The sequence below is a fragment of the Rousettus aegyptiacus genome, unplaced genomic scaffold, assembly GCF_014176215.1.
Source record: "Rousettus aegyptiacus isolate mRouAeg1 unplaced genomic scaffold, mRouAeg1.p scaffold_m13_p_4, whole genome shotgun sequence".
Lineage (NCBI taxonomy): Eukaryota > Metazoa > Chordata > Mammalia > Chiroptera > Pteropodidae > Rousettus > Rousettus aegyptiacus.
Window position 1 is genome coordinate 132,881,792 of NW_023416307.1, and position 23,699 is coordinate 132,905,490.

Genomic DNA, 23,699 nt, shown 5'->3' on the forward strand with positions numbered 1-23,699 from the left:
ATGTAGGCTCAGTTTAAAGGCCCAGCTTCCAGCCGACTTGTGACAAGAATGCCTTGTTAGTGCTGACAGTGTTCTCAGATGCTCTTATTTATTTTTTTTTAAGAGACACTAGAAATCTAGACTTTTAATCTCTCAATTTTAAAATGTTGGCAACTCAACGCAAAAGATATTCGAACACCACACAAGCTAAACAAAATGTGTCTCAGGGTAGTGTAAGCCTACTGACTGCTCATTTGCAACCAGTAGCATAAACTTAGCTAAACAACCAGGATACTATGAAGGCCATGGTTCAAGGCTTCTATAGCTCATAAGAGAAAAAAATTCCACTATCTGCATTTTAATCATATAGCCACGCCTCTGAACAACAGTTTCTTTTGCGGAAATCTTCCTAAATGTCCAATTGAAAGTTCCTCTGTTGTTCTTTAATGGGGAATTAGTTGAGTGAGAGAGGAATATTAAGCAAAGGTGAACTTCTGGCTGAGAGCTTGGTGGCACAGCATACTAAATGTCCCTCGGCCAGCAGCCCAGAACCCAGTGGTGCTCTGGGACATTTTCTTGGACCTTAGTGCCATTCACTAACTGGAATCATTACAAAACAAACAGCTGGAAAGGTGCTTGCTGAGCCCAACCTGGGGGTGGGAGAGAAGAACTTGTGTGGACAGTGTCTTTATTCCAAAGGTTTTTCCCCCTCTTCTGGGCACTTTCTGTGGCTCCTAATCCAACAACCATGTCAATTTCCCATAGATCCTGGGATACGAGGCTCCGGTCCCAGCAACTTCACTACCTTGCTGTGTGAGTTTGGGCAAGTGACATCTTTCTTTCCCTACCACCAGCTTCTCCCCTGTGGGAGGAGGCTATTGTCACTGGTTTTTCAAGAGTAGAATTCTTTTCTCTGAAATTCTAATAAAATTTTACAGGGAAACCCAGATATAAAACCAAAGCAATACAGAGTTCCATTCTTCCAAGGTTGATTGGGATATGTCGATACTTGCCAAATCTCCCATGCAGCCATAAATTTCCAGGGAACAGAATTTAAAAACTAAAAGTTTTGCTCATTTTCAAGAAATTTTTCCAATTTGAAGACCTTCTTATTTTCTCAGTTTGGAAATGCCATGTTTATGAGAAGATGTTTATGAGAAGTTTCCTCTAAGTTTCCCATTGGTTCATAGTTTAACTATCATTTTAGGGAAGACCACTGCTCCAAGGCATTTACTGAAGCCTCTTGGTTACACGGAACTGTAATAGGTGTTATAAAGGGAAATAGACATGGCCTCCAATCCCCAAGCATTGGGATTATAAATCTTGGGAGGTAAAAGAGGAAAGAAACCTTAGACAGATTCTAATCCTATATTGTATGACCTAGTCTAACCCATGACCTCTTTCTGATAGACTTAAAAATTTCACAGACTGAGAATGTTTAATATCATCCCCATCCTCTGCTTTGATAAAACTTTTGTCCGGCTTTGCTTTCTGTAATTTACATTGTGAGAACAATAGGTATTGCCTTTTCCATTTTTAAATTGAATTTGTTGGGATAACATTGGTTAATAAAATTACATAGGTTTCAAGTGTACTAGTCAATACTACATCATCTGCATATTGCATTATGTGTCCCCTCCCCAAAGTCAAATCTCTTTTTATCACCATATATTTGAGCCCCTTTACCCTTGTCTACCTCTTCCACTTACCCTTTTCTCTATGGTAACCACTAAACTGTTGCCCGTGTCTATGAGTTTTTGTTTGTCTTGTGTATTTGTTGCTTTCAGTTTTATATCCCACATATGAGTGAAAACATATAGTTCGCAACATTTTCTGTCTGACTTATTTTGCTTAGCATGATAATCTCACGATCTATTCATTTGTTGCAAATGACAGTATTTCATTTTCTCTTATGTCTGAGTGATATTTCATTGTATATACATACCACATTTTCTTTATTCAATCATCTATCAAAGGATACTTGGGTTGTTTCCATGTCTTGGCCACCACGAATGCTGTAATGTGAAGGACATATATAATGAAAACTATAAGACCTTATTAAAAGAAATCAAAGAAGACACAAAGAAATGGAAAGATATTTCATGTTCATGGATTGAGAGAATCAACATAGTTAAAAGGCCATATTACCCAACGCAATATGCAAATTTGATGTAATTCCCATCAAAATCCCAATGGCATTTTTTAAAAGAAATAGAACAAAAAATCATCAGATCTGTATGGAATCACAAAGACCCCAAATAGCCAAAGCAATCCTAAGGGGGTGGGGGGAAGGCCAGAGGAATCACACTACTTGACATCAAATTATACAAAGTGACAATAATCAAAACAGCATGGTATTGGCAGAAAAACAGACACACAGACCAATGGAACAGAATTGATAACCCAGAAACAGAGCCACCTATATATGGGCAAATAATTTTGACAAAAGAACCAAAAACATACAGTGAAAAAAAGAAAGCCTCTTTAATAAAGATGCTTGGAAAATTGGAAAGCAACATATGAAAGAATGAAACTGTTACCTACACCAAAATTAACTCAAAATAGATCAAAGACCTAAATAGAAGACCTGAAACAATATATTACATAGAAGAAAACATAGGTACTAAACTCATGGACCTTGATTTTAGGTATTGTTTTTCATGTTCTAAGTAAAATTTTATAATAACAGTATATTATTGAATTTGCTTTTTTTTTCTCTCCAAAATATACACTTGCCACACCAAGGAATGTGATATACTTCCTCCACTCTCTCACTTTGCACATTCCTTGACCGTAACTGACTCATTTCATCCTTCCTCATTTATACTTGAGCCTTAACTATAAAATGTGAAGACATAATGTGGGGAGGGAGATAGGGTAGGGGATTGGCAGGTATGTAGATAAAACTAGATTAGCCTTGAATTAATAATTGTTAAAACTAGATAATGTTTACATGGAGATTCTTTAAATGTTCTCTTCACTTTTGTATGTTTGAAATTTCTATAATAAAAGGGTTAAAATGACTATTACATATTTGTGGTCGAAACTGGGTATTTTACGCAATTGCAAACCTAGAAGCACTTGGAATAACATCTGCATTTGTGCGGCCACATTTGACCTGTGTTCCAAGACTGAGTCTCCTCTCTCTGACGCTACCCATTTTGTTATACTAGCGTCTCGCACTGCGCCGCCCTGAGGACAGATGAGGAATTGCAGCAATCCAAATCCCAGGTTGGAGGAAGGTCCTGATTCTGGATACTTACTCCTTCACCTGCATACTTGACAGCAACAGATGCAGCAGATGCAGCAGATCCCAGCCACTGAAAGTTCCTTTTAGCCCTGATGCAGAGGGTTAACACCCTGTCCTGCAATGACTGGGTTTCCGTTTGGTCAGTGTTGCCATTCAGGCTTGTGCCTTCCTGATAACTAGGTGCAGATCAATGTGACCGTAAGGTTTTGATTCCTAAGTATATAGTAACTGACTCAGATTATCAGGAATCAAGAATGACTACATCTGACTTCTCCATCCAGGTTGAAATAATGAACTCACCTACATCCTGAGTGATGGAGAAAAGGCTTCTGCAACACTGGATGCCTCAAAGGATGGGTAGTGAAGCTTCCAAAAACAAAGGAAAACCCCCACAAAAAAACAGAGGCTGCTACTAACTAAAGAATCTGTGGGACTCAAACCTATGGGGGAAGGGGCAGGGCACCAAAAGGACTGACACATGAATAATCCATCTGCGACAAATGGCTTCTAACTAATTAAACATAGAAAAACCTCTTTTTGAGAAGATAATCCTATTGGATCAACTTGCAAGATTTTTCCAGCCAGCTTCTGCCTCTTGGAGCTTCAATTAAAAGCTGTTTAGCAGATGGCATTTTCTAAGTCACAAAGTTAGACTCTGGCAACCATGTGTGCTTTTGGTATCCCAGGGGATCCTGGTCACATATGGCCCTAGAAGAAGTGTGAGAGCTCTTTCTTGGCACACGATAGAGCGCTCCTCTCTCACCTTAACAGATGACAGGCATTTCAACATAACCATCAAGAGTGATTAGTCAGAGAGACTTTTCAGATATTTCAGAATTTGGGGCTCTGTAAGTCATAACATATCAGGGGTAGAAGAGAACTTGAATATCATCTAGTGCAACATTTTCTTTATACAGAATAGGGAAACTGAGGCTCAGAGAGGTTGTACAATCTATCTAAGGTCACCTGGAAGCAGGTTCAGGATCAGTGTCATTCTTATTTATTATATAAACAGCTTCTCTTTTCACTTTGGGGCTCTAATTCATTGCCTGATCCTTTCCTTATACTTATGAAGTTCTTAAGGATATTTTACCAATGATATGACAGATTGGTCAAGAGAAGAGCTTGAAGAGACTTTTATCTATCTCCTGCTTCATTGTAGGACAGAACTAGGACTCTCTGAAGTGGAACTTCATTGCTCTTTTCTTCAAAATTTTCTACTAATGTTGGAGTCACAGCTTCGCTTGAGTGCTGTCAAAGAGAAACAAAGCCAGACGCTAGGTGTAAGAAGTAAGAAAGATTTTATTCAGTACAATTATAGTATGGGAAAGACCTCAGCTCACTTCCACTGAATCAAAAAGCAGGACACTTGAAAAGCTGGATGTGCTAAAGAAAAAGTTCTGAAGGATGTTGAGTGGGGTCTGTTTGTGATCGATATGTTAGGCCACCTGTGTTTACTTACAGAAGTTGGGCTCTTACCTTCCCACAGAGACTGGGCCCTACCTTGATGACTACATTTCAAAGTGATGGCTCCCAGGTCCTCGAGAAAAGCAAGATATATCTCAAAAGGATAGATAAAGGATTTACAATTACAAGTTTTTGAAGCAAACGCTTCTAAGAAAATGGAGGTCGGGGGCCTATGGTCAGGTTTTGGAACAAACAGTAAATTCTTTTGACAGCGTTGAGCTAACTCAGGCGGGAATGAGGAGACTGGGGCCATCAACTTAAAGAGGTGCCCTAGAGCTGTTAGAAGCTATGCTAATGTTTTTCAAGTCTTTTAGTATGGAGCAGGACACAAGTATTTGTGCCGAAAGGTAGGCCAAGGTTGAGGCCTAGTTGTGAAGAGGGCTCAGAGGCATGTGACTCAAGTTTGGTCAAAGACAGAGTCTGTCAGTGCTGATGAGACTTCCTGACAGTCAGGAAGCTGATTCAAATAGTTCCCCATATTTCTCATGATAGTTTAAGCCTATTTCTCCTTGTTTTTTTTTTTTTTTTTTATTGTGGCTGGGAGTTGCTTCATGTTCTAACTGGAATGGCTCTTCATATATTTACAATCAATCTTTCCCAAAGTGGATTTTAAGTTGTTTAAAGGCAGGGCCCATGTATTAAAAATCTTAAAAGATTTTGAAAAATCTTCCATTGCACCTTGTAAGTAACTGACTGGATAATTATTCATTGACCCAAATCTCAGATTACATTCCATATTCAGTGGTGCTAACCAACATTCTAGGGCTCATATCCTATTTCTATAACCATCTCTGTGTTTGTGTGTGTTTTTTCCCTGAACCCTCTTCCAACATGGGAAGCCAAAATAAGGCTTGTTCATTACTTCTACACATTTCACCAGCACATTCCCTTTCAAAAAGGTCCCTAAGAATTCAATTCATCAAACTTTTACTGAGCACAAGCTATAAGCCAAACAAATCTGTCCTGGCATCTGGGGAGGAAGAGATCAATAGGTCAGGGTTTCTGCTCTCAAGTAGACTAGCTCAGTGAAAGAGGTGTGTGCCTGAAAGAGGGTCCTTAATTCAGTTTGGGTGGGAAACGGTCACAGAAATTCTCCCAGAAGAGACAATCTGCTTGGGTTGGGTTCCCTCGAAGCAGAGTCTAAAAGGGGAAATCTTGGACAAGTTAGTTTTTGAAGGAGATTATAAGAAACCTGTAGAGAAATGAGGAAAGCACAGAACAGGGGAGAAGCTAAGGAAGATATAGTTTCAGCTGAAGTCTAGCCTCAGTCTAATCCCAAGGGCATATCTAGGGGGAGTGTGAATGGTTCTTCTCTGAGCCAAGGAGACACACTATTGTACTCCTTATCAGTTAGTCATTGGCCAGAGGCTGCTTCCTGGAGCGAGGATCTCTAACCTTCTATGATTCTGAAAGAAGAGGTTCCTATAGGCAGAGAGTGAATTTTTGAAGAAGGATGTGGTTTTGAGCTGTTAGAAGCCAACCAGCTGGGGGATGGGGTATACCTGCCCAGCTAACAGGGATCTGGGTGGGGTCCCACCAGCCTTTCCTACAATATGAGATATTGGGAGGGGGAACAATAGGGCATTTCAGAGCAGTCTGAGATCAGGGTCCCAATATGGTTGGGTTCTCATTAGGGCCCTCTTATGGGTTTCAGACTGCTGTCTCTTTGTTGTACCTTTCCATGGCAAAAAGAAGGCAAGAGAGCTTTCTTGGGTCCCTTTTATAATGACACTAATCTCATCCATGAGGACTTGGCCTAATGACATAATCACCACCCAAAGGCTCGCCTCCTAATGTTATCACATTGGGGGGTAGGATTTCAACATATGAATTTGGGAGGGACACAAACATTCAGTACATTGCACTATAGATAGAATAGAAAGAACCATTCTCCCACCTCAAAGACTGGGGATCCACTCACTGGAGAAACCAAACCAGAGGATGGAAATGGGCTCTGCCCAGGATACACAGAGGGGGGACCAGCTGAAGTTAGGTGGCACTTGAGTGGCTCCAATTCACAAGGTCGTATTCATTTCTCCCCAAGTCGTAGGTGATATTGATCAACTCTTCTCAGGCCCAGTTCTTTTAAGAGGCACTTGATTTGTTCACCTGCAGTCAAACCCCAGAGATACCCAAATACAGTCATTCATTACTCTGCAGTTGTTTAGCTAGCCTGTCACTCTCACTGGTTAGCTGGTCCTGGCCCCAAATCTCTTCTCCTAGCCAAGCTGGTTACGCAGGACCTCAAGTTCCTCCTGGCATTTGCAAATTGGTAAATCGATGTTTTGTTTTTTTTCTCTTCTTTCTTGAGAAGTTATTGCCTTTTGAAAAGATGAGCACTGTTGTAGCTTTTTTCTCTCCTCTGGGACCTTAGTCTCACATGTTCACATGTTTTCAGTTCCACATGTTCTCAAAAGCAATAGCTAAGTATTTTGCAATAACATTTGTCAATTCCTTCTCTCCTACTTTGCTGGTTTGAATACATCCATTTTCAAACAACTTTTCCTCTAATATGACACATGTTAGTTATTTTTGTGTGTAATTACAGTTAAATTATTTATAAATGCATTAACAAAGTTCATAAACTAATCTACTGTGAACCTAACTCCTAAAGGTGCCAAAAGATTATAAAAGGCTCTTGTTGAGCTAGTGTATGTGTTAGTGTACACTCAAATGTGATTGGATTGTTGCTAAATGCAAAATTACAAAAGAGCACTTAAGCTCCACAGATATCTTGCATTAGCAGCATATTCTTCACTTTTTTAATAACCAGAATAATCTTATTATATCTTCAGGAACTGTTCTGATTTTTGTTTTCACTTTGATGGCATTCCCCTGTGCTTATCAGGCTGTTATCTTCCTTCCTTCCTTCCCTCCCTCCCTCTCTTCCTTCCTTCCTTCCTTCCATCCTTCCTTCCTTCCTTCCTTCCTTCCTTCCTTCCTTCCTTCCTTCCTTCCTTCCTTCATTACACAGTAGCCAGTCAGGTGCTGGAAATACAAAGATGGACAAAACACTCAGGGTCCTAGCTCTCATAAAGTTTACAATTTAGGAAGAGAAACAGACATTCCGTAAATCATTTAAAAGTATTCGAATAACCATAATTGGGACTGCTTTAGGAAATAAAAATATAGTAGTGTTCCAATTATCTGTTGCTGCATAGCAAACCATTCCCAAACTTACTCTTAAAATAATGACAACAGACTGAAAATACTGATGATATTCAACGGGGACAGATAGCGCATCCCTGCTCTGTTGGCATCAACTGGGGTAGCTCAAAAGCTGGATGCTGGAATCATCTGAAGAAAAACTCACCAACTGTCTTGCATTTAGTGATGGCCATTTGCTGGGACCTCAGCTGGAGCTATCAGATTAAACACATGCATATGGCCTCTCTATGTGGCCTGGGCTTCCCTGCAATATGGCAGCTGGGTTCCCAGGATGTGTACCCTGAGGGGGAGCATGGTAGAAGCCATAGCAGTCACAGAGTCCCCTACAATTTCAAAGGGAGGGGAAATAGACCCTATCTCTTGATAAGGAAATGACAAAGTTTTAAAGCAGCATATAGGATCAGAAATATGGCTAAGGTGATTTTTGGAAAATGCAATCTCCCACAAGCGGCCATAAGAGACCCAAGACATTACTGTAAGATCTGAGAAGGGTTTTTAAGCTGCGGTCTGGAGGATGGGGAAGGAACGATGGGGAGAGGAGCATTCTCCACAGCAGGCCCTGGCTCAGAGAGAGCTTGGCTATAGGGAGAACTGAAAGGAGGCCAGTGCAGCTGCAGCACAGTGCGTGAAGGCTCATGATAAAAAACACACAACGACATAAAAGTCCTCAGTAGGGGCCCTCGAAGTGCTTAACCAACCTATGCTTAGCATCAGGGTTATCTATCGCTGCATAACAAACATCTGAAACTTATTGGCATAAAAGAGCAACATCATTTACTATTATTTTCTCTCATGGTTCTGAGGGTCGCCTGGGCTCAGCTGAGCAGCTCCTACTAGGGGTCTCTGGTGTGGCTGTAGTCAGATGACAGCTGGGGCTGGAGTCATCTCGAAGCCTCTGCCACATGTCTGGCGTCTGGACTGGGAAGATCCCAATAGCGGGGCCAGCACGGCAACTTCTTTCCCGGCAGCCGATGGTTCCTACAGCAAGTCTCCCAAGATAAACCAGGAGAAGTTGCATGGTCTTTTCCAACTTAGCCTTGAAAGTCAGGTAGTGTCTCTGCTGTCACACACTGTTCATTAGGCAGTCACGAAAACCCACCGTTTCTCAAGGGGAAGGGATATGGACTTCTCAGTGGTAAGAGTGTCAAAGAATCTACAGACGTGTTTTAAAACTACCACACTTAGGGTGACCATGTAACTCACTGTCCAAAGCAAGATGCTTTTAAGAGTGAATGTGGGTGGTTTTCAGGATTGAACTAGGACTGTCTTTGGTAAACCAAGACACATAACATGATCACCCCTACTACAAGGTCCACCAAGCTCTCTTCAATTTCTTTGCTTTTCTGACAGTCACTATGTCATTTAAAAATATTTTCTTTACTCATCGAAATTTGTGTTTTAAACTTTGTTTTCTGTTTCTTGATAATTTCTTGCTTCTAGATCATAAATATTATCTTAAGGTTATTTTTTCATAATGAATCTAGAACCTGATAACTATAAATCTTGTCCCATAACATCTTCATGCGAACTGCGATCGCTTCTGGCATGGCGGATATAAGTGCTTAGGATGCCTTCTCTCTCAGATGAGAGAAACCCAAGCAACGGAAGAATTTGCTTCAAGAAATGCTTTTTTAAAAACCTCACTTTTTGGCTAAATGGTAAAAAACACAGTGATGACTCATCACTTGAAATCAAATCCTTCGACTCAAAAAAGTGTTTTTATAAGAAGTGGGTGTTTTTTTTTTTTTTTTCTTTTCCCAAAGGCAGACTACATAATATTTGCTGCTTCTCTTTTCTGAGTAATATATTCCATCTCGGTGGAAAGTGACAGTTTCAGACTTGAGCCAGTAATGTTTTATTTTCAGAGCTGATACCCTGTTACTTGCCTTCAACCCTAAGGAGAGTTTGGCCATGGACCATTCCACACAGACCCATTTGCCCCTTTCCTCCCTTCCCTTCAGCCAGCTATTGTTGTTTTCTGAAGGCCCCTAGCAGAATGAGTACCTAGAGAGAGCATTTGGAAACAGCACCCATGCATAAGTAAACATGGCAAATTTATTGTTCTTCAAGACCAACCACAGTCAATTTCTCTCCTAATTCCAGTCTTCCATTCAGGAACCTTGATTCCTTTCACAGGTCTGCACCAGAAAACATTTTCATTCTGCTGTTTCTTTACTAAGATTCTGCAACTCTGTGTCAATACTGAAAGAAAGCAATGTGATTCATTTCTGCTCTATGGAAGCAAACATCCCATTCCATTCCATTTGTCTTCTTGGAAGCTTCCACAAATATCTCCCTGCTAGAAAACAAAAATGTAAAACTTGTATCCATTTCTGTCCCAGACTGAAATACACATGCAACTTGTACCAGTCCTGAACTGTCGCTTGAGCTTCCTAAATTAAGAGGGTATTTCAGAGGATACAACAAGAGAGTTAAGACTAGGAGAAGGGGAAAGAGCTAAAAAAAAAAAAAAAATCCACTGTGGGCGGGAACAGCAGCACCCAATAGCTGCTCAGAACATAAACGGGACTGGCCTTAGGGTGATCAACTGCTTCAGTTTGCCCTGAACGGGATTCCTGGGATGTAGGACTCCCCTAATCAGAAGCTGCCCCCACTGTCCTGCTGCAAAGAGACAGGTTCTACTCTCCAACGGGAGGAGGCAGTGATGATGCCAGGCCAGGGCCCAAAGGGGAAAGAACAAAGCCAGAGAGACAGCCAGTCATTTAAGCTTCTAGGCTGAAGGTGCTAAGGGATGTTTGGGATAAGAAGGTGGCAGTGATAAAAGTGAACAATATTGTTAATAGCTCAAAAATATGGAGGGCGAATTCCACTCTGTGAGGAAGAGATCTCTTACCTTTGTAAAATAAACAGGTTCCACCTGGGCTTTTAAGGTCACTTCTAGGCAGCCTTCCAAATGAGAGTCCTTGGGATTTAAGGGTGATCTGGGCCCCTAGCCAAATCCCACAGTTCTACTCCTATTCCTCTTGCAACCTCTGGGCCTTCCCTCTCGGCCTGTCCCCAGTGGTAGAGCATTAATTATCCCCCACATGCCCCACAGTGCTTCAGACCAAGGGGACAACCTCCCAGTGCTTCCCTGCACTTGAAAAAACTGGAGGTCATGGTCAATATAACCATGGAGTCTCCCCTCCTGGGTGCTTCTCTCCTCAAGGAAAAAAAAAAAAAATACATATCCAAAGTCAGAAATGAGACCGAAAAGATGCATGACCTTCATTGTTGAGCCTGCCTCAGGGCCACTGACTTTCTAGTGGAATGTCACTTTATTTAACTTACTATTCATTCTTGTTTCAATACTCTATGACTCTAAGATAAGCTATAAATTTGTCGAAAACAAGATACAAATGGTTTTTATCCAATAGTGGTACAAATAATTTTTTTCCTTTAGAGATAAAAATGACTTCTGTTTGAGACAGGAGATAACACTAAAGGTTACTGTATTATTACCACAGAGAAAAATAATCAGTTTTGTAGCTAACTTAGCACATTTTTTCTTCTAATCAGGTATATCCATCAGTTCTTTCTAACCATATATACATGGTTCTCTTATTAATGAATTAAAATAAAACTTTGAAATGTACTCGGTACATATTTATATGAGAATTACGCTTTTTTAACATTTTAAAAATTATACTTTGGGCAATTTCCCCTACTGCACCTTCATTTTTTTAAAATTCCCTCTGGAAACACAAAAACGCTGTTCTAAGTTACAAGTCCTCTTCATCTTTCTGTCCTTTGAACACCGATGACATCCTGGGCTTCCTTCAGGGCTGTGTGGTAAGTGGCAGCTTTTGGGCAGAATTCTTTTAAAAGGAATTACTCAACTGAAGAGTTACAGATAATAGCAAATTTGGACACTAAGATGTCCAGTGATAGAAAATAGAAAATTATGGTACATCAACATTCAATATCATGCAGCTAGTGAGTGTAATCATGGTTAAGACTCTTGTGGCAGCATGAAAAATGCTCCAGCAAATATGTGAAAAAACAGTATGTACAATATGAACTGGGAGGCAAGACAGCTTTGAGGAGGAGCTATTAGAAGCTTTTCCCCCCCAAATTTTATGTAACATGGTTTTTGTCCTTTCAATGAAGAGAAAGTTTAAAACTCAAGAAAGCAAAATAATAATATTATGTGATATTGATATTATGTGGATAGTAACCACTAACATGGTCATAAAATTATGGTTAGGAGATTTCATTAAGGAAGTGTCCTGAAATCTCCCTGAACTTACCCATTCTACACTCCTTCGCCTCACTTTCAACTCTATCATGCTATATGTCTGAGGCAAAACCCGAGACATTAGATGGAGCTTGGTGGGGTAGGACTTGGGGAGGTGGGCTTCCAAAGGCTTATATGGACACCCAAGACCTCTACCTTCAGACTCACAGCCAGGGTTATTAGCAGCTCTGCCTACAGACCCCAGCAGGCAATCAGATCCCTTTGTGGGGCTGTCAAGTTCTAGCCACCCATCTCTGCCTTTATGGCACTGTCGCTGGTGCCAAAAACTGTACCTTACTCACCCAAATACACCCTTCGACCAAAGGGCCGAATATGCACCTTTTAGACCTGAAACTGGGACCCAGAACCCAGGCCCCTTTGCTCATCCTGTTTTCCTGCCACCTGGAGCATCCACACTGGGCCACAGAAAACCTTCCCTGACCATGGACATGGCACCTCACTGTCCTTCTGAGAACAGCCTTTCCCTCCCCACCCTCTTGGAGGAAACCACAAAAACAAAGCAGGAACCAGATTTGTTCCAAGGGGAATGTTTTCACCCTGCTCCCACTTCGTGAAGTTCTTTGGCCTGGAACCTGGGCAATGAAGCATTGATGAGCTTCCCAGAGGTACCCACACCGCAGGCGCAACCACCTGCCAGCTCTGACCTCACTCGCAGTTACTTTTGGTTCCCTGGCAGCTGTTATTTTCAAGCTGCCTCACATTCTAAGCGCATGTATTTACAAATAGACTTTACTGATGTTTTAAAAAACTCTTCTTCTTCTCAATCTTCATCTTAGTCCCTGTTCAGTGAGTCAGAGTCATATTTTGTCTGATATATTGGTACATTCTTAGTTATTTTTCAAGCATAGACCCCAAGCATGAGCTCTTGATGGGCAGGGTCATAACTTACATTTCTTTATAGCCCAGGGGCTAACATAATGTCTTTCACAGAAAAAAAAATCTCTTGTCAAACTGGAAATAAGCCAAACATTCATGAGTAGGAGAATGAATAAACAAATTATGGTTTATCTGTACAATGGAATACTACTCGGCAATAAAAAAGAAAGAACCACTGATATATGCAACAATGTGGATGAATTTCAAAAATCTTACACCGAGCAAAAGAAACCAGGCACAAGAGTATATGTTGTATAATGCCATTTATATGAAACTCTAGAACCAGCAATGTTAATCTATGTGATAGAGGTCTATTATGAACTGTTTGTGTCCCCTCAAAATTCCTAAGTTGACCCCCCAGTGTGGCTATATTTGAAGATGGGGCTGCTAAGGAAATTAAGGTTAAATGAGATCATAGGGAGGGACCCTGATTCTATAAGATTAGTGTCCTTATAAGAAGAGACACCAAAAGGTGTCCCCTGCCTCTTGCACTCAAAAAGAAGAGGTCGTGAGGAGACAGGGAGAAGGCAGACATCTACAAACCAGAAAGAAGGCTCTCACAGGGAACAGAATTGGCTGGAACCTTGATCTTGGACTTCTAGCCCCCAGAACCAGGAGAAAATAAATATTTGTTGTTTAAGCCATTTAGTGTGTGGTATTTTATTATGGCAGCCCAAGCTAAGACAAGATCAGAATAGTGGTTACCTCTGGGGAAGGTGTTATTAACTGGAAAAGGACACAGGGAACTTTCAAGGGTGAAGGAAAGTCCTACACCTTGATAAAGTGGTGGTCACATGGATATTACATATATGCAAAATAGTGTTGAGCGAGACACTTAGGATGTATGCATTTAACTGGATGTAAATTATAGCTCAATAAAGAAAAAGGGAACACATAAAATAAATGGGAAAATGTCTGTTGGTAAGAATGATTATGACTTCACTGTGACTCATGCCCTCCAACTGATCCACTGTGGACAGATTCTTGTACCAAACACAGGTATAGCAAGAGAGAAGGGAAAAAAATAAAGCAACCCTGGCTCCAAGTTCTCAGGGAGCCTTTTTCAGCTCCAAAAACAATATCTGGAAGTCCTCAAGTCACAGCCACTAAACCAAAGTGTAGCAAGCGCTAACAGCTCATTAAGAGACGTCTTGACACTCAGAAAGTCACGTTAACTCCTTCATACTTCCACCGAGGCAGCTGTTGCCTGGTCCCTCCGAGAACCAGCCAGACCCCCAGATCTCCTCAGCTGCTGGCAAATACCACCAGGATAAACAAAAAGGAAATGGGAAAGCAGTATAGAAAGTCTTAATGAGACATTAAACTGCGCGATTCTGACCTTAAAGACTCCCTATACTCAAGCAAAAGAAGCCGAATAACTACTTACACCCACATTTCAGCAGTTGGCTTTTTTGTAGTGTGCAGTAATAGAGCTGTTAGTGCCTTGGGACAGAATGAGAACTTCTTCCCTAGGTGGTTCCCACCCCTTTCTTTGCAGGACTTTGCTAATGAGATGCAGTCAGCAGCCACCACAGAAGCATCGTAAACTGGGAGCAAGATCTGCACGCTCCCTCGCAAGGACGAATGTGCCGTTTCCTTTGGTGATACTATGTGCTCTATGCACTTAAAAAACAGAAGTTGCTTTTATAAAAATCACCGACTTTCTAGAAAATGTAAGTATGTAGCATGCGTGCCGCCCATCTTCCTTTCTGTGTCCTCAGCAGACATCCTTAACTGATCACAGCACAGTTAATCGCTGAGCCTGGTTCCAGAATAAGTGATGGGCCGAAGATGGCGGCTACTAGCTTTTGAGAACCAATTGCTAAATTTCGGGAATCTTACTAGCTGGTTCTTAAACATACTTATAATTAAAAATTAAATTATATAAATGTATACTTAAATGAATTATATTAAAAGAAAAAGTAATGGATACTCACAATTTGTCATTTCCTAATTATTTCACTACATTTTATTATAATCTGCACACCTGAGGGTATTTACGTATATAGTATCTGAAATTACTACATAATGGTGTGCTACTGTGCATCTCTTCCCAATCCTGTGTTAAAAGATATAGTACTAGTAGCTTGAAATGGGCCACGGTGACTGTATTACCTCACAGAAATGAGCAAATGCTACAAGTCAGGACATCCTTTCCACTTCCCTGGTGAGAGTCAGTCGTTAAACATCTACCGGCACAGCATCATCAGATGTCAACATCAAATGACAAGAGACTGCAGAGGAGGCAGACCGTCCCAATCAAATTCTTGCTGCCTGCGATGGAGGGAGGAATGTTAGTTATCATGCCTTTCCTTTTAGCATGGATAGATGCAACTCTGAGCACTCTTAGAGGAAATCAAAGCAAAGAGACAGAGAAAGCCCCTAGATCCGGCCATGCCTGAAGCCAGTCCTGCTGTACTTTTTACTAATATGAGATTAGTATAGGGTCATTGTTTTCTCACTTGTACAAAGATACTGTATGGACTAGCAGCTTGGCCCTAGAGGAAGTGGGTAATTGTTTGCCTTAGAGTCTTCTATCAGGGAACCTGAAGAAGTCAGGCAAAATCAGAAGCAAACACGGCATAGAGGAGCTGGACAGAGGGTGGGTACTTGGGAGCCTTTGAAGCCTGAGAGGGATGCAGACAGAGGCATTCAGCTCCAGAGCTGGTCTGGAGCTTCCTAGACACCGTGGCCTGGCTGCAAGGGCTAGCAAAGGCGAAAAGATAGGCAGAGAGCAGGCCTGGGGCTCAAAGAGCTTCCTGACAGGAATTGTAATGGAGATACTTTTCTCTTTATTTCAGGCAGTGAAACACAGGAAGAGGAAAAGTCGCCACAATCAGGGCCAAATTGGGGAACTGAAGGTTGAGTGCAGTTGCCTGCAGCAGTTCCGAGCTGTTCCTACCTCTCGCAGCTTCTTCCCCTGCTTTTTTTCCTTGATTTATTTTGACTTAAAATTCACCTCTGCCCTAAAAGGTTGGAGCCATCTTCGCCAGTCATCAGAATTATCCAGGAACTTCTAAAATGCAGATTTGGGGGCTGTACCTTTTTGAAATTTGACCGAGAAGATCTAGACCCAAAATTTGGCCAGGATTGTGAGTGCCTGAGATAAAATTTCCCTATTTTATTTTCATTTTTTTCCATCACGATACCTCTGGCAAAAGCAGCCGAAGCAATTTTGTTGGAGTTGCCTTTGGGCTGGTGCAACAGGTAGGAGACTGGCTGCATAATTTGCAGGACCCAGTGGAGAATGAAAACGTGGAACCCCTTGTTCGAAAACTTAGGAAGGATCAAGATGGTGACAGTGGAATATTAAACCAAGAGTGGGCAAGTAAAGAGTGAATGCAAGTAAAACCAGCCACGGTAGCACGACACCATTTGCCTGCGGAGATGCTGTGCTATCTGAGTGTTTGTAAGCCAGGAGCTGTCCATCTGATTTTCAAGGACAATGTTTCCAGGCAAATGGCAATGAGTCTGGAAGGCTCATGTCCTGACTGTGGAGGAGAGCTACGATCCTAGAGTGTTGCAGAGAGGACATCTTTAGGGTCTGGGGAAGTTCTATGTCCACCCAGGCCCCAGAGGCTCCAGGGCCCCCACTGAAATCTGGAATGGATACGGAAATGTCTCAGGGAGATAGGAATGGAGAGAGAGGGAGAGGACCTCATGATTGGCAGCCCAGGTAGAAAGGAGGCCAAAAGTGACTAGATAAACGTCCACAGAAGGCCAGAACTTGCTTTGCCTTAGAACTGGTCCCAAGTGTCTCAGGCCTGACTCTTTCTTGTTGGTCAAGTCACCCCTTCCACTCTCTGATCCCGTCTTGAGAAGAAGCCAGACCAAGAGGGTGACCAACTCACCCCATTCTGTCTGGGATTTTCACAGTTTTAACTATGAAAGTCTTTTGACTTGGTCAACCTGTGTGAGCTGGGATGGCTAGTCACCCTACCTAAACCAAAGTTACAGTAAACATCTACAGAGAGCCCCGTTCTGAAAGGGCTCAAGGCATTACTGTGGGTAGGTGTCCACCAAGACTAACTGGCGAAGTTCCAACCATCCGATGTAGCAGATCAGCTCCTTCACTCACTTTCCTTTGTGCGTCAGGATCTTCTGTCACTCACAGTCAGGTATAGTGAGGGCATCTCACTGTGGCTGTGGCCAATGATTGGTAACAGTTGCTTTTGGTTTTTCCACCTGAAACAGCCACATCCATGCTCTGGACAGTGGTGTCCAGCTGGCTGCACATTAGAATCTCCTGGGGGGCTGGGCTTTGGTGTTGTTCGAAGCTCCCAGGTCATTCTGATGCACAGTCAGCATTAAGACCTACTGCTCTAGAACCTGGAACACCGGGCCCTGAACTGCCCCTTGGTCCAAAACAGTTTTGTTTGTTTGTTTGTTTTGTTTTGTTTTTTGACCGTTCAGCCCACCTCCCTGCAGGTGTGGAGTGGTCCTTCACTTGGGCGTAAGTTTAAGCCATTTTTTTTTTTTAAACAAAAAGAGTAACAGCCCTATATTACCATTTCTTGATGGTCAAGTATTTGGCATTGCTCTTACTGATCAGTGTAGACGCTTTATCTCCAGGTACTTGTCATTTAAAATCTAAAGCCCTGAACTCCAGGTTCAATGAGCAATGACCAGGAGGATCTACTCATTATCCAATTGGAATGTTCTTATTCCATGGATACAGTAAACTTACTGGCTAGTCATGTTTCTGTCTTTACATTGGCTGCTAGGAAGGTCACAGTTGCTCACTTTTAGCAATCGCATAGACTTTATGATATATACTTCATGTACCAACTTTACTTCTGGTGTCGTCTTACTCCTTAAGCTTACTTTCCCTTTAACCCACTGTCCTCAACTATTTATTCTGTCCTGTTGAATTAAATATACACACAAGTTGCCACAAATTCTTCCAGAAGGAAGGCTTAATATGTATACAAATAAAATACAAATAGTAATTGCTATTATTAGGAAGAGGCAGAGCACAAAGAATATTGGACGGACTCTTCAGAGCAGATCATGCTGATTCTCATGAGGTGAGGCTTCCAGTCTTTGATGCAAAGCTACCTCTTCAGCTTTTCCCCCTGGGTCCTGCAGAAAAAGTACTCGTGCCCAAATATCCTTCCCACAGAGTGCCCTTCAGCCTTGTCTCTGAAACTGTCTTCTAGCTTCTCCACACAGCCCTAGCTAAGGAACAGACAGTTGCCTCCAACACCACTTATCCTCCCCAATCGAGGACACAATTTTCTTGATTATTTTACAAGCTCAACTCTGTACTCTATGAGTAATTTCACTGCTGGGTTGGAGTGTTACTAGTCAGTTGGACTAATTAATTTATTTGATTTATTTACAGAGTCGCTAAAGGGGCCTTCTGAAATCAATATGCAAATGTAATTTAAAACGTATATCAATAGTTTGATCAAAGAGCGCCCCAACATTTTTGAGAGAAAGCAGGGTAGTCTTAAACACCTGAAGTATGGCTCTCTGTAGCTAATGATTTAATTCTCTGTGGGGTTTTATTTGCGAATGCCAGGAACTTGGTTATTCTAAGAACTCTCTTGTTCAGACAGCAGGGAGGCTGTGTAGTATGTTCAGATTTCTCTGCTTTCCTCTAGCTGCATGACTGACTATTCAGAGGTTCTGTATGAAGTCTCAGGCAAAATCTCCTCCGTTTTGTAATATATGTCCAATTTCCATCATCAAACTTAGTCCTGAAAAATCTCTGGAGAACATCTAATCCAGCCTTTTCCTTTTGTGAATAAATAGGGACTTGTCCAGCATTACACAGAGAATGATTTGCAGAATCCAATCTTTGCCACACCTATGACCAACCTGGAATCAGGTTCATAGTCTTCAATTCCAGCCTCTAAGACAACCTCTCAAAGATTTCCTCCAAACTCTACCTCCGTTTGACTCAATAAGTTCAAGTTAACACTCACACAGCATGCTTCTTCCAAGCACTGCAGAATCGCTTGGGGGATCTATGCCCCAAACCATCCGGATTCACAGACTTCTGAACAGGAGGCCTAATAGAAGGCTCCTACAGGCAAGGAGAGTTTTCTGTATGAGAATCCAGCCCTGCCTCCTCTCTAATGTCCGCCTGCCCTGTCTTGCTTATTAGGAAGTCACTTTTGTCAAGAGTTATCTCCAGCATAATCAATCTCTCCCAGGAATCATCTCAGGTTTTCGAGATGACACAACGTTTTAAAAAGCCTCCCTTAAGGTAGTCCCACCCTTGCAAATTGAAACAAGTACAGAGAATGTCCAAGGAGTAAAGCCCAGCCTCCCTGCCCCCAATCTTGGGGACTATTGTCCTCATTGTCTTCCTAAAGCCGAGTTTCCTGTAGCCCTGCACACCTCCCTTTCCAGGTGCTGCTCAGTGCTCAGGGAGAGCTGGATGCTGAATTTACAGAATCTGGATCACATCAGATCTTTCAATGTCAGGCTAATGGTATTTTCTAGTCTTTCCCTGAGGACTAAGATTGGACTGTTTGTTTATAAATTTATCTTTTCCCTATCCACTTGGATTTCACACTGTAAACTTTCACAGATTATCTATTTCCAAGGCTTTCCCATCTCAAATGGCAGATAAAAGTGGAAGAGCTCAGGATCGGCCAGACTGCCAAGAAGTCATGAGCTGTAGGAGTGTGACCCATTGTTTGGGTGTTCAAAATTATAGTAACACTGGCTGGAGTTTATTTCACACATCCACCCTGCTGTTTCTGGCTATGATGCAGCCAACAGAAGGGAGGCAGAAGCTTTTAAAAATAATAAACAATGAGGTCACAGTCCAGAACATCCCAGCCCTCCTGGACCCAGCCAAGAAAGCATAATCTTCGTTGTTGTGGAAGCCCTGTGGGTCACTATGAGTCAAGGATTCATGGCTGGTAGGACCGACCAGGCTGGGACTCACACATTGGGAGATCCATTTACGAGTAATGGCTTAGAACTGAAGAATCTCAACAATAGTGCCTGATTGTCATCTACCCTAGGTTCTCATTTTTAACACCTAATGCAATGTCTGGCACATGGTACTTGGTCAATGACCTTCAGACAACCTTCCCTATTAGACTTTAGATTCCTGTACCTAAATCAGTGCCTAGCACATAGATTCAGGAACACAACATAGCACCCGGCATATACTAGGTAGTCAATAAATGTTGGTTTGCATTTATAAATGAATAAATGAATGGACTGTGCATGGAAGGAAGGAGGGAAGGAAGGAAGGAAGGAAGGAAGGAAGGAAGGAAGGAAGGAAGGAAGGAAGGAAGGAAAGAAGGAAGTTTAGAAAGGAAGAAAGAAGAAAATAAGGGAGGGAGGGAGGGAGGATAGACACATGGATGTTGTTAAATCTCTGGTCAAAACAAGTCAAAAAATTGGCTCAGTTCCTCACAAGGCAGTCCCTTTCGTTGTAGAACCTTACTCTAATTGTTATAAAGTTCACCCATTGATTGAGCCAAATTGTGCCATGTTGTAACTTGCCCTTGGCAGTTCCAGCTTCCTCTTGTCTGTCTCCCTGCTCTTTCGAGAGGGTCCTTCTGAAAAGGAATCAGACCTTCCTGTCTGCATTCTTTCTCTTCATGAGCATTGGAAACTAGCAAGAACCACAGGTTTTTAGCTGCAGAATCACAAGAAGGAAAGGTTTTAAGAAATCAACAAGTTTTTATTTCCTCTAAGTCTCCATCTGCTCTGGTTTCCCCAGGCAACTGTGGAATGATTTCTTTGAAATAACCTAGATCTGCCATCCTTGTTTATACCAAGAACAGGCCTCCCTATACCAAGATGCTGGTCAGAGAGCACTGAGACCCATGGACACTTTGGTGACCTCATAATGTGTCAATCAGCTAGGCTGACTTACATTTCCCAGAATTCTCTTTCTTACATGTGTTTGGTTAGGGTGGTTGTAGTATTTTCCCTAGTTCAGATATTCGAAAGGATTCCCCTGACTTCACAGAGTATACTCGTGTAAGACTTTTATTTATATGCAAACGATGCAGTGCAGGGAGAAAAAGAGAATGCAGGAAAGCAGAGTAGTGTGAGAAAAATTCTGTAGCACAAGGCTTGTGTACAACCGCCCAACCCTTTTCCACTGAGACCACACTGAATCTGCGGATTGAGCTGCCAAGCTAGGAACCTTGGCTTTAGGAGAATGCACTGGAAAGAGCTAGGTGGCTCTTTAAGTAGTCGAGCCAGGCTCACCAACTTGGTGAGGCCAGTTGCCAGCCACTGGGGGCTTGCTGGGAGAATTTCAGATCTTAAACGACATGTCATACATTGCCTTTATCTTTGCCATACGTCGAAAGCAAACTGCCAGATGTTCAGGTAGACCCAGAGGTAAAAACAGAACTTTGTCAGGATATCCATGGTGGGACACAAGAGAGATTTCTGGGAGATCTAGAAGGCAGAAGGTTAGCAACAGATGTTATGTTAAGAAATCAACACATGTTGTTGCTGATCTGCTGACTCACCTCATCAGCATGAAGTGGCCTCCAGGCCTGTGACTGCTTCGTCTTCCCCTGCATCCTCCTTCAGCATCTCTGCTTCTATTTCGGGGACAGGTTCTATGTTGAGCTCCGTGTTGAAAGGCTCCAGCTTCTGTAAGACACCCGCATCGCTGATGTCGGAGGCAACAGGAACTGACGCAGGTTTTAGTCCATCCTTGTGGTGTTCAAGCTCTCTCTATAGGTTCCAGCGTGTCCTCGATCTCCCCTGCTTGGTATCTATCTTTCCGTCCCAACTGCCTTTCCTGTGAACTTCAAGCTCCAGTAACAGACGTGGAGACAGCAGCCTTATAGAGACCACTAAACCAGCTCCCAAAGCCCTTAAAACTCTTTTTAAAAATATATGATATATACATATTATATATATATAGTACGTGTGTGTGTGTGTGTGTGTGTGTGTACAGTAGTCCTCCTTTATCTGTTTTGCTTTCCTAAGTTTATTACCCACAGTCAGTCATAGTCCAAATATATCAAATAGAAAATTCCAAATGCAAAATAAAAAACTCATAGGTTTAAATTGTGCGCCATTCTGTGTAGCATTCTGAAATCTTGTGCCTTCTACCCCGGCATGTGAATCATCTCTTCATCCAGCGTATCCACGCTGTGCATGCTGCTTGCCCCTTAGTCACCGAGCAGCTGCTCAGTTATCGGATCCAGTGTTGCGGTGTTGCAAGGCTTGTGTTCAAATAACCCTTGTTTTATTTATTAATGCCACATCCACATAACTTTTATTACGGTATATTGTTATAATTGTTCTGTTTTGTTATTCATTATTGTTGTTGATGTCTCACTGTGCCTAATTTCTAAATTAAACTTTGTCACAGGTATGTACATATGGAAAAATATATAGTATAGTACTATACGTGGTTTCAGAACTCCACTGGAGGCCTTGAAATGTCTTCCCCACAGATAGTACTGTATATGTCTCCTAGTGATTCTTCTTTGCTTGACCCTTGACCCTTGACTGATTTCGATACTCTGCCATTCCCTGGGAACACAGGCATTGGCCCTTCCCTTTCTCTATGTTGCAGAAAATGCCAGATGGCGGGCAGTTCCCTAGGCTCCATTTCCACACATACTGCCACTCGACTTGCAAGCTCCTCTGACAATCTCTGTTCTGCGTGTAGGTGGAAGGCCAGCCAGGCAGCCCTGTTCTCAGCCCTGTTCTCAGCGGTGCGGTGGGCTGACTGGCTGTGCAGATTGGCACGTGCCAGACGAACAGCCCAACAGGTTCGGCTATTTTCTCATGAGAGGAAAAGTGCCAAGACTGTGATGAGAAATCACTGGAGACCTTCACCAGCTACAACGAATGGTGGTCGTGGGCCGCCTAATAAATCTCAAGGCAGGAGAGTGAACTGAACTCACTAGACAGATGCAGAGGTGTCTTGCCACGCAGGTGTCAGGGCATACTTCTGGGCATCTCCCAGATTGCCGTAGAATTCACATGAGCTAAGATACATGTTCTCTGGGCACATACCCAACAGGTGGGATTTTGCGCATCTTCTATCAGAGAAGTTGCAAATTGGCAGTCCACGGGCTGAAGTTGGTCTGCCTGTATGTTTTGTTTGTCCATAACGGAGTTCTAAAATTTTTTGATTTTAATGCCAACTTTTACAAATTGGGCATTTCACATTTTAAAAATATCTGAATTTCCTGCTTTTCTTGAAAAATCAGATTTGGCAAGTATAGGTCTATTTTTCTGCATGGCAAAAATTGGCCATAGCTTAGTAACAGCTGTTCCTGTTAGACAGGGAAAGAGACTCTTCGGCTCATGCAGTCCCACCCACCGCTCTTGCTTATGTTACTGTCCAGCTTCTGGAAGCATCCAAGATTACAAGCCCTGGCCATCTCATGTGTAGCAGATGCTCATACCCTCTCCCACTGTAGTGGAAACCCAGGGATGACTCCAAATGCCAGTGTCTATACCTCTGCCTGAGGACTTCCTTTGGCAGGCAGTCCCTCTGTCTGCTCCTTAGCAGGCCGCGAGTATCCCTTTACCATAGTCCTCAATTAATGGGAACTGGTGCATAAATACCCCAGCTGCCTCCTCATCGCTTGGGATCCCCCTGAGGCACATTCTATTCCTTGGTTCCCAGAGGTCCCCAACGATATTAAGCTCTAGTTAGCCACAGTGGTAGTTGCCTTGCTGACGTGCCCTTTAAAGTCTGCCTTATTTTCCCTCTCTCTCTTCCCCTTCCTCTACCAGTGT

The 23,699-nt window shown here is 42.3% G+C and overlaps 1 long non-coding RNA gene across 1 annotated transcript; it reads right to left on the bottom strand.

The window, feature by feature from the left end:
• Window positions 1-1,949: 1,949 nt before the first annotated feature.
• On the bottom strand, window positions 1,950-21,541 carry LOC107508449. Its single transcript, XR_001596318.2, has 3 exons — window positions 21,458-21,541; window positions 6,583-6,805; window positions 1,950-1,994 (listed from the first exon to the last, which is right to left on the bottom strand). It is a non-coding gene; the product is annotated as an uncharacterized LOC107508449 (long non-coding RNA).
• Window positions 21,542-23,699: the final 2,158 nt, after the last annotated feature.